The sequence below is a fragment of the Zingiber officinale genome, chromosome 1A, assembly GCF_018446385.1.
Source record: "Zingiber officinale cultivar Zhangliang chromosome 1A, Zo_v1.1, whole genome shotgun sequence".
In the NCBI taxonomy this organism is placed as follows: Eukaryota; Viridiplantae; Streptophyta; class Magnoliopsida; order Zingiberales; family Zingiberaceae; genus Zingiber; species Zingiber officinale.
Genome location: NC_055987.1, coordinates 62,155,465 through 62,167,836, shown reverse-complemented (window position 1 = coordinate 62,167,836; position 12,372 = coordinate 62,155,465). Strand labels below are relative to the sequence as shown.

At 40.2% G+C, this 12,372-nt stretch overlaps 1 pseudogene; it reads right to left on the bottom strand.

The window, feature by feature from the left end:
* Positions 1-7,023: 7,023 nt before the first annotated feature.
* On the bottom strand, positions 7,024-7,172 carry LOC122039248 (annotated as a pseudogene).
* Positions 7,173-12,372: the final 5,200 nt, after the last annotated feature.

Here is a 12,372-nt window from a genome sequence, read left to right as displayed (position 1 = left end):
GGCTCCGAGCAGTGCCAGTCATTATAGCAGACAGAGAGCTTTTTGGTGATCTGATAGTGCTAGATATGGCTAACTACGACATCATCTTGGGAATGGACTTTCTGATCAAGTACGGTGACTCCATAGAGTGTCGTAAACAGAGAGTTGTATTCCAACCTGAAGCAGGAGTGCAGTTTGGGTACATCGGAGAACCAAAGAGAAAGGCTAAGAAGTTTCTCTCAGCTCTGAAAGCACAGAAACTACTGGATTCAGGATGTACGGGATTCCTAGCACATGTAGTCAGTACCGGTCAAGACAAGGACCAAAAGCTAGAGGAGGTCCGAGTTGTATGTGACTACCCAGCAGTCTTCCCTGAGGAGTTACTAGGCCTAGCACCAGACAGGGAGATTGAATTCGAGATAGAACTTGTTCCCGGTACAAATCCCATCTCCAAAGCACCCTACCGCATGGCTCCAGCAGAACTAAAGGAACTTCAGGAGCAACTACAGGAGCTTCTTGACAAAGGCTTCATACGCTCTAGTCACTCACCATGGGGAGCACCTGTATTGTTCATGAAGAAGAAGGACGGGAGCATGCACCTGTGTATAGACTACTGAGCACTAAACCAGGTCACGATTAAGAATAGGTATCCTCTTCCCAGGATAGATGACCTGTTAGATCAGCTAAAGGGAGCAGCAGTGTTCTCTAAAATAGACCTAAGATCGGGATATCACCAGGTGAAAGTTAAAGAAGGTGATATACCTAAGACGGCTTTCAGGAACAGATACGGACATTATGAGTTCATAGTCATGCCCTTTGGCATGACAAATGCTCCAACTACCTTCATAGACCTCATAAAATAGAGTATTCAGAGAATACTTAGATAAGTTCATTATCGTATTTATCGACGACATCCTTATCTATTCCAGAACTCAGGAAGAACACGCAGAGCACCTGAAGATAGTACTGCAGAACCTTCAGCAGAACCAACTGTACGCCAAGTTCACGAAATGTGAATTCTGGCTCAATCAGGTATCCTTTCTGGGTCACATCATCTCCAAGAATGGTATCATGGTAGACCCTAGTAAGATAGAAGCTGTGAGTAACTGAAAGGGACCTAAGAACACCAGTGAAATCAGAAGCTTTTTGGGACTAGCAGGTTATTACAGAAATTTGTAGAGGATTTCTCCAGGATAGCCTCCCCACTGACAGCTCTCACCAGGAAGAACAGGAAATTTTAGTGGACAGAGAACTGTGAGAATAGCTTCATGGAGCTCAAATGAAGATTGACCAGTGCACCCATTCTAACTCTGCCAGAAAACACAGACAGCTTTGATATTTACAGCGATGCCTCTAAATTGGGACTAGGAGCAGTACTGATGCAAAATGGCAAGGTGATCGCTTATGCCTCCAGACAACTCAAGGACTATGAGAGGAACTACCCTACTCATGACCTTGAGCTTACAGCAGTTGTCTTCGCCCTCAAAATTTGGAGACATTACTTGTATGGAGCTCAGTGCAGAGTGTATACAGATCATCAGAGTCTGAAGTACTTCTTCACTCAGAAGGATCTGAATATGCGACAGCGTAGATGGCTCGAGCTGGTCAAAGACTACGACATAGACATCCTCTACCACCCAGGAAAGGCCAATAAGGTGGCAGACGCACTTAGCAGGAAGTCCAGTGCCATCTTACTATCCCTAGCAGCCATGTCACCGCCCCTACAAAAGGAGATTGCAGATTTCGATCTCGATCTTATAGTTGGGTGATTCTCTACTATGATATTAGCATCTACCCTTCTTGATGACATCCATACAGCTTAGGGTCAGAACCCTAAAATTCAGAAAATCAAGCAAGGATTAGCAGAATCAGAAAGTGGAGAGTTCAGAGTATCTGATAGTGGGGTATTATATTTTGGTGATGGACTATGTGTTCCAGATCAGGAGGAACTACGGAGGAAGATCCTAGACGAGGCCTACAGGACTCCTTATGCGATGCATCCTGGCTCCACCAAGATGTACCAAGACCTAAAGAGACGTTTTTGGTGGCCTGGGATGAAAAGAGACATCGCTAGATATGTTAGTACCTGTCTGACCTGCCAGAGGGTCAAGGCAGAACACCAGAGACCAGGAGGAGTTTTGCAGCCTATTCAAATTCCAGAATGGAAGTGGGAGGACATTTCCATGGATTTCATAGTGGGACTACCCAGAACCATGAATGGTTTTGATGTCATCTGGGTAATAGTCGTCAGGTTGACTAAATTAGCCCACTTCTTAGCTATCAAGATATCCTACTCCATGGAGCAGCTAGCTCAGTTGTATGTCAAGGAGATTGTCAGACTGTATGGAGTCCCACGGACCATTATTTCAGACAGAGACAGTAGATTCACATCACACTTCAGGGAGTGTGTACAGTCAGCACTGGGCACCAGGTTAAAGTTTAGCACAGCCTTCCATCCTCAGACAGATGGTCAGACGGATCGAGTAAATCAGGTACTCGAAGATATGCTCCGAGCGTGTGCCCTAGATTTTAAGGGAAGTTGGTGCAAATATCTGTGTTTAGCAGAATTTACATACAACAATAGCTATCAGGCCACTATCAGTATGGCACCCTACGAGGCTCTCTATGGGCGGAGGTGTAGATCTCCAATTTGCTGGTATGAAAGTGGTGAACAGAAAGAACTAGAACTTCAGACAGATCTAGTAGCAGATACCACAGCAGCTATACAGCAGATCCGCCAGAGGATAGAGATAGCTCAGAGCCGCCAGAAAAGCTATGCTGATACACGACATCGACCTTTAGAGTTTTCAGTTAGGGATACAGTATTTCTCCGAGTGGCTCCTATGAAGGGAGTAATGCATTTTGGGAAGAAGGGCAAATTAAGTCCCAGATATGTGGGACCATACCTTATCACTAGAAGAGTTGGCAAGGTAGCATATGAACTAGAGCTACCCCAGGAGATGTCAGCTATCCATAACGTATTTCATGTCTCTATGCTGAAGAAGCATATCCCAGATGCCACCCAGGTGATTGAGCCCCAGTCAGTACAAGTCTGCGAAGACCTCAGCTATGACAGTCGGCCTATTCAGATAATAGACCGAGCAGTTAAGAAATTGCAGAATAAGGAGGTACCATTAGTAAAAGTTATTTGGCAAAATCACACAATAGAAGAGGCAACTTGGGAGACAGAAGCTAGTATGAGACAGAAGTACCCAGAGTTATTTTAAGTTCAAGGACGAACTTTTTATAAGGTATGGGGGATTATAACGCCCAAAAATTCTCAAATTAATTTTAGAAATATTCTATTATTTTTCTAGAATTTTAGGATATTTTTATGGAATTTTTAGAATAGCAGAAGTAGCAACAATTAAATAAAAACATAAAAGAGCCTAAGCGGGAATTGAACCCGAGACCTACCGAACCCTACGACTTTTAGATGATCTTAGTAACCAAGGGACTCCAGCAGGGGTATGCTAAAAGAAGAGGAGAGAAATTATATTTATGGGCTAGTTGGGGTGTATTTACCACTTAATATAAATAGGGAATTTAAGAGAGGAGTTATTATTCTAACGACACCTCTCCCTCACCCTCACTCGGCGTCTCTCTCTCTCTCTCCCGCACCCTCTCGACGGTCAAGCCCAAGTAAAACCTAGGGTTATATCCCTAGGGCCATAGGAGCACCTTCCGGCGACGTCTCTGATACGAGGACGCTCCCCTCCACGAGAAGAACGTGTAGACGTAAGAGGATCGCCGAAGAGATCTTCTTCTCCGGAAACCTAGCGATCGGATTGTAAGAAAACTTAGTGCAGGATGTAAGTAACCCCTCACCTACAGTATAAGTAGCTAATCGCATGCTTTTATTTATATTCTTAGTGTAGCCACATGCAGAGATAGAGCACACCAGGTGCTCGATAAAATGACTAGTATAGTTATCTGCTACAGTAGGCATTTTAATAACTCAGTTAAATGTCATAGATTCATTTTAAATAGCATACATAGTCTTGTTTTAGTTTATATGGGACTATGGTCCAATGGGTGGGCTCCCATAGTCGCCCCTAGGTTTAGATAACCTAGCTCTAGGTTCAGATAACCTAGTAAGAGCAAGATAAGATAAATCGGATTATGAAGAGTATTTTGCTTTTATCAGTGGCACTGTACTGGACTCTCAGTTGTCCTTGGGTTGGGCTCCCATAGTCGTCCCTAGGTTTAGATAACCTAGTAAACCCTACTAGATTCGGGACTTGCTACCTCGGGTCTAGTTAGGGATGCGCGCATAGCAAGTACAGTTGTCGGGCCCATCAACAGCATGATTAGTATTTTTATCTATTTATGAAAATAGTTTTCAAACTTCATAAACCAGATATAGGAATATAGCTTAGCTTCAATTTAATTTTATTGATATAACAAATAGCTTAGCTTATGTATCGGTTTAGTTGTTTGTTGATACAATGAATAGCTTTACGTTCAGTACTTGAATGTCATGACTTGTATGTCCATATGCCATGTTTTAGCATTTTCAGCATGATCATCAGCATGTATTTCAAATAGCATCTTTTAAAAGCATGGTTTCTTCGAATGCATGTTTTGTGAGGTAGATGGTTCTTACTAAGCTCCCAAGCTTATAGTTTCCTTTTCCTTATACTACAAATAAAGGTAAAGGAAAGATGGACTAGTGAAGGCTGGAGGGCAATGCGATCAGATGTGTGTGAGAAGGAACCTGGAGTAAAGATCTTTGGGAACTAGCCCACCTAAAGATTTAGTATTCATGTTTTTAGTTACTCTTCTGCACTTTTAAGATGTTAAGTGTCATGAATTATGAAAGTATGTACTATGTTATGCTTAGGCCACTAGTTGTCTTGAGGTTAGTTAAATAACTAGGAATGATGGAAGTGATGACAGGCCCGGTAAGTTAGTAATGCTCTTAACTTGATATAATTGCGTTGTATATGGATTTGTAGAGAAATACAGCAGGAATTGCATAAATCAAAGCTTCAATCGATCAGCTGATCGATTGGAGGGTCCCCAATCGATCAGCCGATCGATTGGGAGGTGGTTTGCCACGTACAGAGAGCTGATTAGTCGATCAGCTGATCGATCGGCCATGCATCGATCAGCCAATCGATCGGAATTGAATTTTCGTGAACAGAGAGCTTCTGAATCGATCTCCAGATCGATTGGCCAAACTGGATCAATCAACTGATCGATCCAGACGGGACTTCCATGCACAGTAGCACGTTGGATCGACCAGTGGATCGATCAAACCACTCCAATCGATCAGTCGATCGATTGGAAAGTTTGATTTCAACTAGAAGTGTTTAATATCAGCTTTTTGATCAAATAGAAAGTTTAGGTTCCCTTCTTAGCATATGTACAACTTTAGAAGTGTACTCTGAACATTGAATTCCAGATTTTATAACAAATAGCAGAATTTTTAATTACTTTAGTTTTCCACACCTTATAGTTCAGTTTAGTATAATGTAACCCTCGGTCTCGCAGTCTAGACAGTAGGAGGCGGGTCGTTACAATTCCTCTCCTTGGGAAAGGGTTCTCCCCTTCGGGGGAAACCCTAGAGCTTCATCCACCACCGTCCCTTGACATTCTGTCCATCTCCAGAGCAAGGAGGCATCCCCAAGACATCGAAAACCTCGGCAAGCATCTCTTCTTCCCTTTCTTCTCACATCAAGGGTTGTAAGTATGCTTTACTTTATGTTTTGGGGTTGTTCTTCCCTTACAATGGAGTAGATCTCCTTGTCTATGGATGTAGGGAGTAGTTTTGGATAGGATTTGATGTAAGACTCATGTTTGTGTCTTTACTCGTTGGATGATTTCTCTTGCTTTGTTTCTATTTGATATGCATGACACTTGTTGCCTTGTCATGTTAATTGATTGTGTAGGAATTGGTAATTTTGTAAAGAGAGGATCTTAGATCGTATACCCAAGGGGCCCTAGTGATAGGGGTAACCCGTTCACAGATTTCTAGGATATTCCCTTGAAATGAGAGGTAACTTCTCCACAAGGACGTAAGAGACCAAACCAACCCCCTATCTCTATCCCCAATGATACCGATTAGATTTGTATTCTTGTGATCTATCGAGGCGCCCTAGTGACAGGGGTTAACCATAATAGGATTTCACTTGGATCTTCTCTGATTAGTACTTAAGGATAGTAGCTTTAACTTTCGATGAAGGTATGTTGATTGACAATGAGGAAATGATAGAACATGATACATCAAGTACCACTACAACGAAACTGAAATCCTAGAATCCATTTCCCAAAGCTCAATTCCCTCCAAGATTGATTCTCTCATCCTTCTCTTTCTCTCTTCAATCACTCTCGTTAGTTTGCAAGCACCAAAACTAACTTTCGACCGTCTAGATAACTTTCTTTGCGGTATCTCTAGTGCTTAATTAACAGTCCCTATGGTTCGACAATCTTATATATTACTGACAACGAATCCGTGCACTTGCGGATTCGTAACAAGTTTTTGGCGTCGCTGCTGAGGGTTGTTCACATTAACATTAGTAGATTAGATATTTAGTCTATCTAGACTTGTGAATAGTTTTTGTTTTCCCATTTTCATAATTAAAAAAAAACCTACATTTTATTTCTTGTCTTTAAATTCTGCATTTTATTTCTTGTTTTTCATATAGCATTTATTTCTTATCTTTAATTCTTCATTTTTGTTTTTACTCAATTTTTTTTTTCAATATCGATGAGCACTAACATGTCAAGCGGGCCCTTAAGAGATTTCTCTACACCCATTTCTGCAAGATTTTTATCTCCCATTATGCAGCCTCATATTGATGTAAAAAGTTTCCAACTAGACCCAGAGTTAATTTTCATGATACAAGGTCACAAATTAGGAGGAGAAGTATCAGAAAGTCCTTATCTACACCTTGAGACATTTCTAGAGTTTTGTGATATGGTGAATTGTGAAGGAGTGTCAACAGATGCAGTTCAATTGATGGCATTTCCTTTTAGTATCAAGGATAAAGCAAGGACTTGGTTATATTCTCTCCATCCTCAAAGCATCACAAGTTGGGAGCAATTAGAGAAGCAATTTCTAGATCATTTTTTCCCTCCAAGTAGAACAATTTATATGAGGAATTGCATCACAAATTATATGGAGAATCATTATTTGAAGCATGGGACAGATTCAAGAGTCTACAAAGACAGTGCCCTCATCATGGTTTGGAAAAATGGTTGAACCTGCATATATTCTATAGGGAAATTTTTTTCTCAGATAAGAGTTTGTTATATTCATCAGCTGGAGGTTCTTTTATGGACAAAAGTGTAGACGGAGCATATACATTGATTGATTAAGTAGCATTGAACCTCCATGAATGGTCAAGCAAAAGTTGGATGGAATCTCCCTCAGAAATTCAAGAAGTAGAAGCAATATATACAAGAGAGCCTGTCAAACAAAATGCAGTTCAACCACCCAAAAATGTTAAAATTCACAAGTCACAGAATGAGGAGTTTAAACATTTGGGGGAAAAGATTAATAGCATAGTTTCAAAATGGTTCAAAGAAGACCTTCCTCCTACACAGACAAGATCTAGTGTAAATGATAATGATACTAAGTTGAGAAGTGACAAGAATCATGAAGAACTTCTAAAAAAGGATTTGTACAGAATTGAGGAGATGAATAGTAGAAGACCACAAGAACTCAGTTCCATTACTCTAGGAAGTTCCCAAAGGCTCCAAGTACCTTTCCCTCAACGGTTGATCACATCAACACTAGATAAGCAAGTTGGACCTCCTCTGCAAGCTCAAAGGGAATATGGGAAAAAGGAAGTATCTTTCCCAAGACCTTCACTAAAGGTTCCTTTTCCACAAAGGCTAGTGAGGGTCAATGAAAACGAAGACTTTGGCAAATTCTATGACACTAATATGGTTGAGTGTAGGTTTTTGTATGTATATGAAGATGAGGACTCTTCAGATGAGGATTGTGATGATAATGTAGTGGATAACAAGTTTTCAGCTTTACCTTCTAGGGTTATAAGGTGTTATGATGAAATTAAATTTTTAGATGATGAATGTGATGTGGTAGATCAACTTAAAACTGCAAATGAAGTTAGTGATCCTCCTATAGATGATTCTCCCACTGAGGATATTGGTGTTGGTTTATTTTTGATACTTGTGTTGATGACGATGTTATGAAAGAAAGTGTAGGGAGATGTGTTGTAGAAGCAGCATCTCAAGAATCACCTCCTTTACCCACACAACCTTCTGAGATTATGAGAGTTTCAAGGATTGAACATGTTGTGGGTCAATGTGTAGGGACTTGTGCAATAGAGGCAGAGCCCCAAGAATCACCACCTTTACTTGCACCACCACCTGAGCCAGAGCTAGAGCCATCATTTAATTCAGAAGAGGTCACATCCACATGTTTAGAACTTTTAGGTATCTCTCGGCAAAGCAAGGTTAGTATCTCTAGTGATCTTTTGAAAAATTTATAGAGGTACCTATAATTGATTTTGTTAGATGTGATAAATTTTTGATACATATTATATTCATGCTAATACAGTTCTAGTTTCTTCTAATATAGCATGCTTGGGAGAGGTATATTTTTATTTTGGGTGTGCAGATTCTCATGAGGCCGATAATTGGAAGCTCAATCTGAACCGTCTTCGACCACCTGAAAGAACTTCAAAGAGGACGAAGATGGAGAGAGTTATACTTTACTCTGTAGCTCCTTTTATGAAAGCTCTTTCCATAATAAGAGCCCTTGGTAGGAGGGTGTTGAAATATCATACCCCTCCAAGAGCGAGATTTCGATGAATTTAATGAGGTGGTCGAGCTAATGACCTTAAACAAGCGCTTCTTGGGAGGTAACCCAAGTTCATTTTCTTTGTTTTCATTCATTGGTTTAGTTCTTTCTAGTTTCATTTCTTTCTTTATAATAAACATGTATCCTCTACTTAATTTTTGTTGTCTACTTTCTTTTATAGGACTTAAAGATTAGGAGGAGTGCAACTACATGGTGGAGAAGTTAATGACATCATTGGGTAACTTCTCCTACTTTAAATCTCCTCCACATTGTTTTTAGTTTTCATTAGGACAATGAAAAGTTTAAGTCTGGGGGGATGCATTAGATGCATTTGGTTTAATTTAGTTTTTGCTTTTGCATACTTCTTTTTGCTTAATAAAATTTGTTAGTTGCATCATTCATCACATCATGATTGTTTGGTCCTTAATACAAAATACTAGCACGTTTCATCTAGATATTTATATTATGTTATTTGGTATGCTAGTATGCCTATTGATCTTTATTTTCCTATCCATAGTAGCATGAAGTGAGCATTGTTATTACTAGAAGAATTTGAATGTTGGCCTAGTTTTAGGATCTCTTCACATTATGCTTGACTTTGATGGTAGATATTTTTGAAAATAGTCATGATTCATAGAACCAGACTAGTACTCTTGCTTCTATGGTGACCTCTCAACTACATTTTGGTTACTGGATAAACACAGATCATGTAAGCTCATTTAGAAAAACTAATCCCAAAAAATATAAAAAAATGATGAAAGTTTGTTCAAGTTTGATACTTTGCAAACATAAAAAAAAAGAAGAAAAATAAGGGATAAAAAAATAGTTATCGTGAGTGGAAACTAGCAATTCATCCCTTTGAGACCGAGTTAGGTTACTGGGGAAATGAATGCTATGTTTTTCTTGATACTGAGTATTCCTTTGAGACCTTGTGTAGACGATGCATAGCATTTTTAAGTGGAACGAACCTTACGTGTGGCAGGTAAGTGCCTATCGTAAGAAGTATGAGGAACACGGTTAAATGAAAAATTGACTAGGATTAGAGATTGATACTTGAAAAAGTTAGGCCACTTATTACACTGAGCACGGAGAACTTCTACTTAGGCCACACTCAAATAATTCTTGTATCAAGCATCAATGAAACTATATGATAGGTTTATATTGATTCATTAGGGATTATTAAATGCTATCTACGCACATAAATCTAGATTGCAGGTTTTGCTTGGGGACAAGCAAAGGTTCAAGTCTAGGGGTGTGATGTGCGTAGATCTTATGAACATTTATACATATTTTGACGCACATTCACTTACTTTATTCACGTATATTCTATGCATGTTCACCTCTCTTAGCATATATTCTGCATAAATATTCTTTTGTTTGGATATCTGCTCTTTGTATGTTTTCTTGTTGATAGGATGCGATTTGGAGCAAAAATGAAGCTTAAGTAGAGTCTAGAGCTTCCAAGGTGTTTGGGTCGTGTGGGATTTTCAGCACTATAGACCAAAAGTTAAATGACCATAACGTTCTGTTCAGTTGGAGTTATGAGTCATTCCAGATATCAAAATGTAGATAACTTCAAGATCGACAACTTTTATGAAGACCCCGACTCAAGATAACCACGTTAAGAGGCACTAAAATGGCTTACAAGTAGAGGCACGACCCTAATACACGGCCGTGTCAATTCTGCACGGCCGTGCCACTTAACCAGTGCAGAAGATAGGCATGGTCGTGTCAACTCGCATGGTCATGCCACTTAACCAGTGCAAAAGATAGGCATGGTCGTGTCAACTCGCACGGCCGTGCCACTTAACCAGTGCATAAGATAGGCATGGTTGTGTCAACTCACATGGTCGTGCCACTTAACCAGTGCTGAAGATAGGCATGGTCGTGTCAACTCGCACGACCGTGCCACTTAACCAGTGCAGAAGATAGGCATGGTCATGTCAACTCACACGGTTGTGCCACTTAACCAGTGTAGAAGATAGGCATGGTCGTGCGGATCTCACACGGCCATGACACGGGTCGTGCGACACCCATACCTTACCTTATAAAAGGGTCAAGAACCCTATTCATTGGGGGATCTTTGGTTCGGGACTTCATTCCTATCCTTGGGAAAGGGTTCTCCCCTTCGAGGGAAACCCTAGAGCTTCATCCACTGTCGTCCCTTGACGTTCTGTCCATCTCCAGAGCAAGGAGGCATCCCCAAGACATCGGAAACCTCGGCAATCATCTCTTCTTCCCCTTCTTCACACATCAAGGGTTGTAAGTATGCTTTACTTTATGTTTTGGGGTTGTTCTTCCCTCACAATGGAGTAGATCTCCATTTCTATGGATGTAGGGAGTAGTATTGGATAGGATTTGATGCAAGACTCATGTTTGTGCCTTTACTCGTTGGATGATTTCTCTTGCTTCGTTTATATTTAATATGCATGAGACTTGTTGCCTTGTCATGTTAATTGATTGTGTAGGAATTGCTAATTTCGTAAAGAAAGGATCTTAGATCGTATACCCAAGGGGCTCTAGTGACAGGGGTAACCCATTCACGGACGTCTAGGATATTCCCTTAAAAGAAGAGGCAACTTCTCCACAAGGAAGTAATAGACTAAACTAAACCGCTATCTCTATCCCCAATGATACTGATTAGATTTTTATTCTTGTGATCTACCGAGGCACCCTAGTGACAGGGGTTAGCCGTAACAGGATTTCACAGGGATCTTCTCTGATTAGTACTTAAGGATAGTAGCTTTAACTTTCGGTAAAGGTATGTTGATTGACAATGAGGAAAAGATAGAACATGATACATCATGTTCCACCACAACGAAACCGAAATCCTAGGATCCATTTTCAAAAGATCAATTCCCTCCAAGATCGATTCTCTCATCCTTCTCTTTCTCTCTTCAATCACTCTCATTAGTTTGCAAGCACCAAAGCCAACTTTCGACCGTCTAGATAACTTACTTTGCGACATCTCTAGTGCTTAATCAACAGTCCCTGTGGTTCGACAATCTTATATATTACTAACGACGAATCTATGCACTTGCGGAATCGTAACAACTTTGTTAAACCAAACCAAGTTAAGTTAAACCAAACCAAATTAAGTTAAACCAAACCAGGTTAAGTTAAACCAAACCAAGTTAAATTAAACCAAACCAAGTTAAGTTAAACCAAACCTGGTTATGGATGGGTGGATGTGAGGCTTTATAGAGGCTATAACAGGGACTGAGAGAAGGAATTGGTTTTGGACTCCTGATGGACTTGAGCTTCCTATGTTCGACCCGAATACCCAACTCAAGTTCATCAATAATAACCCATACCACTAAAGGGTCATTATTGAACTACCGCACCAATCCCATATTACAATACGGGCTCCTACTTATCATTAGTGTGTTAATCTCCCTGCGTTTAAGATATCATATATCCGTTAATTAAATGAGTTACTAACAACTCACTTAATTAACATCTGGCTCCAAGAGTAGTACCATTCAACTTTATTATCATGTCAGACTAAGTTCACCTGCATGGTTTACATGATAATCCTTATGAGCTCCTCAAGGGGACATCATCAACCTAAATAAATAGGACACAGTTTCCTTTTATAATCAACAACACACCATATAAAT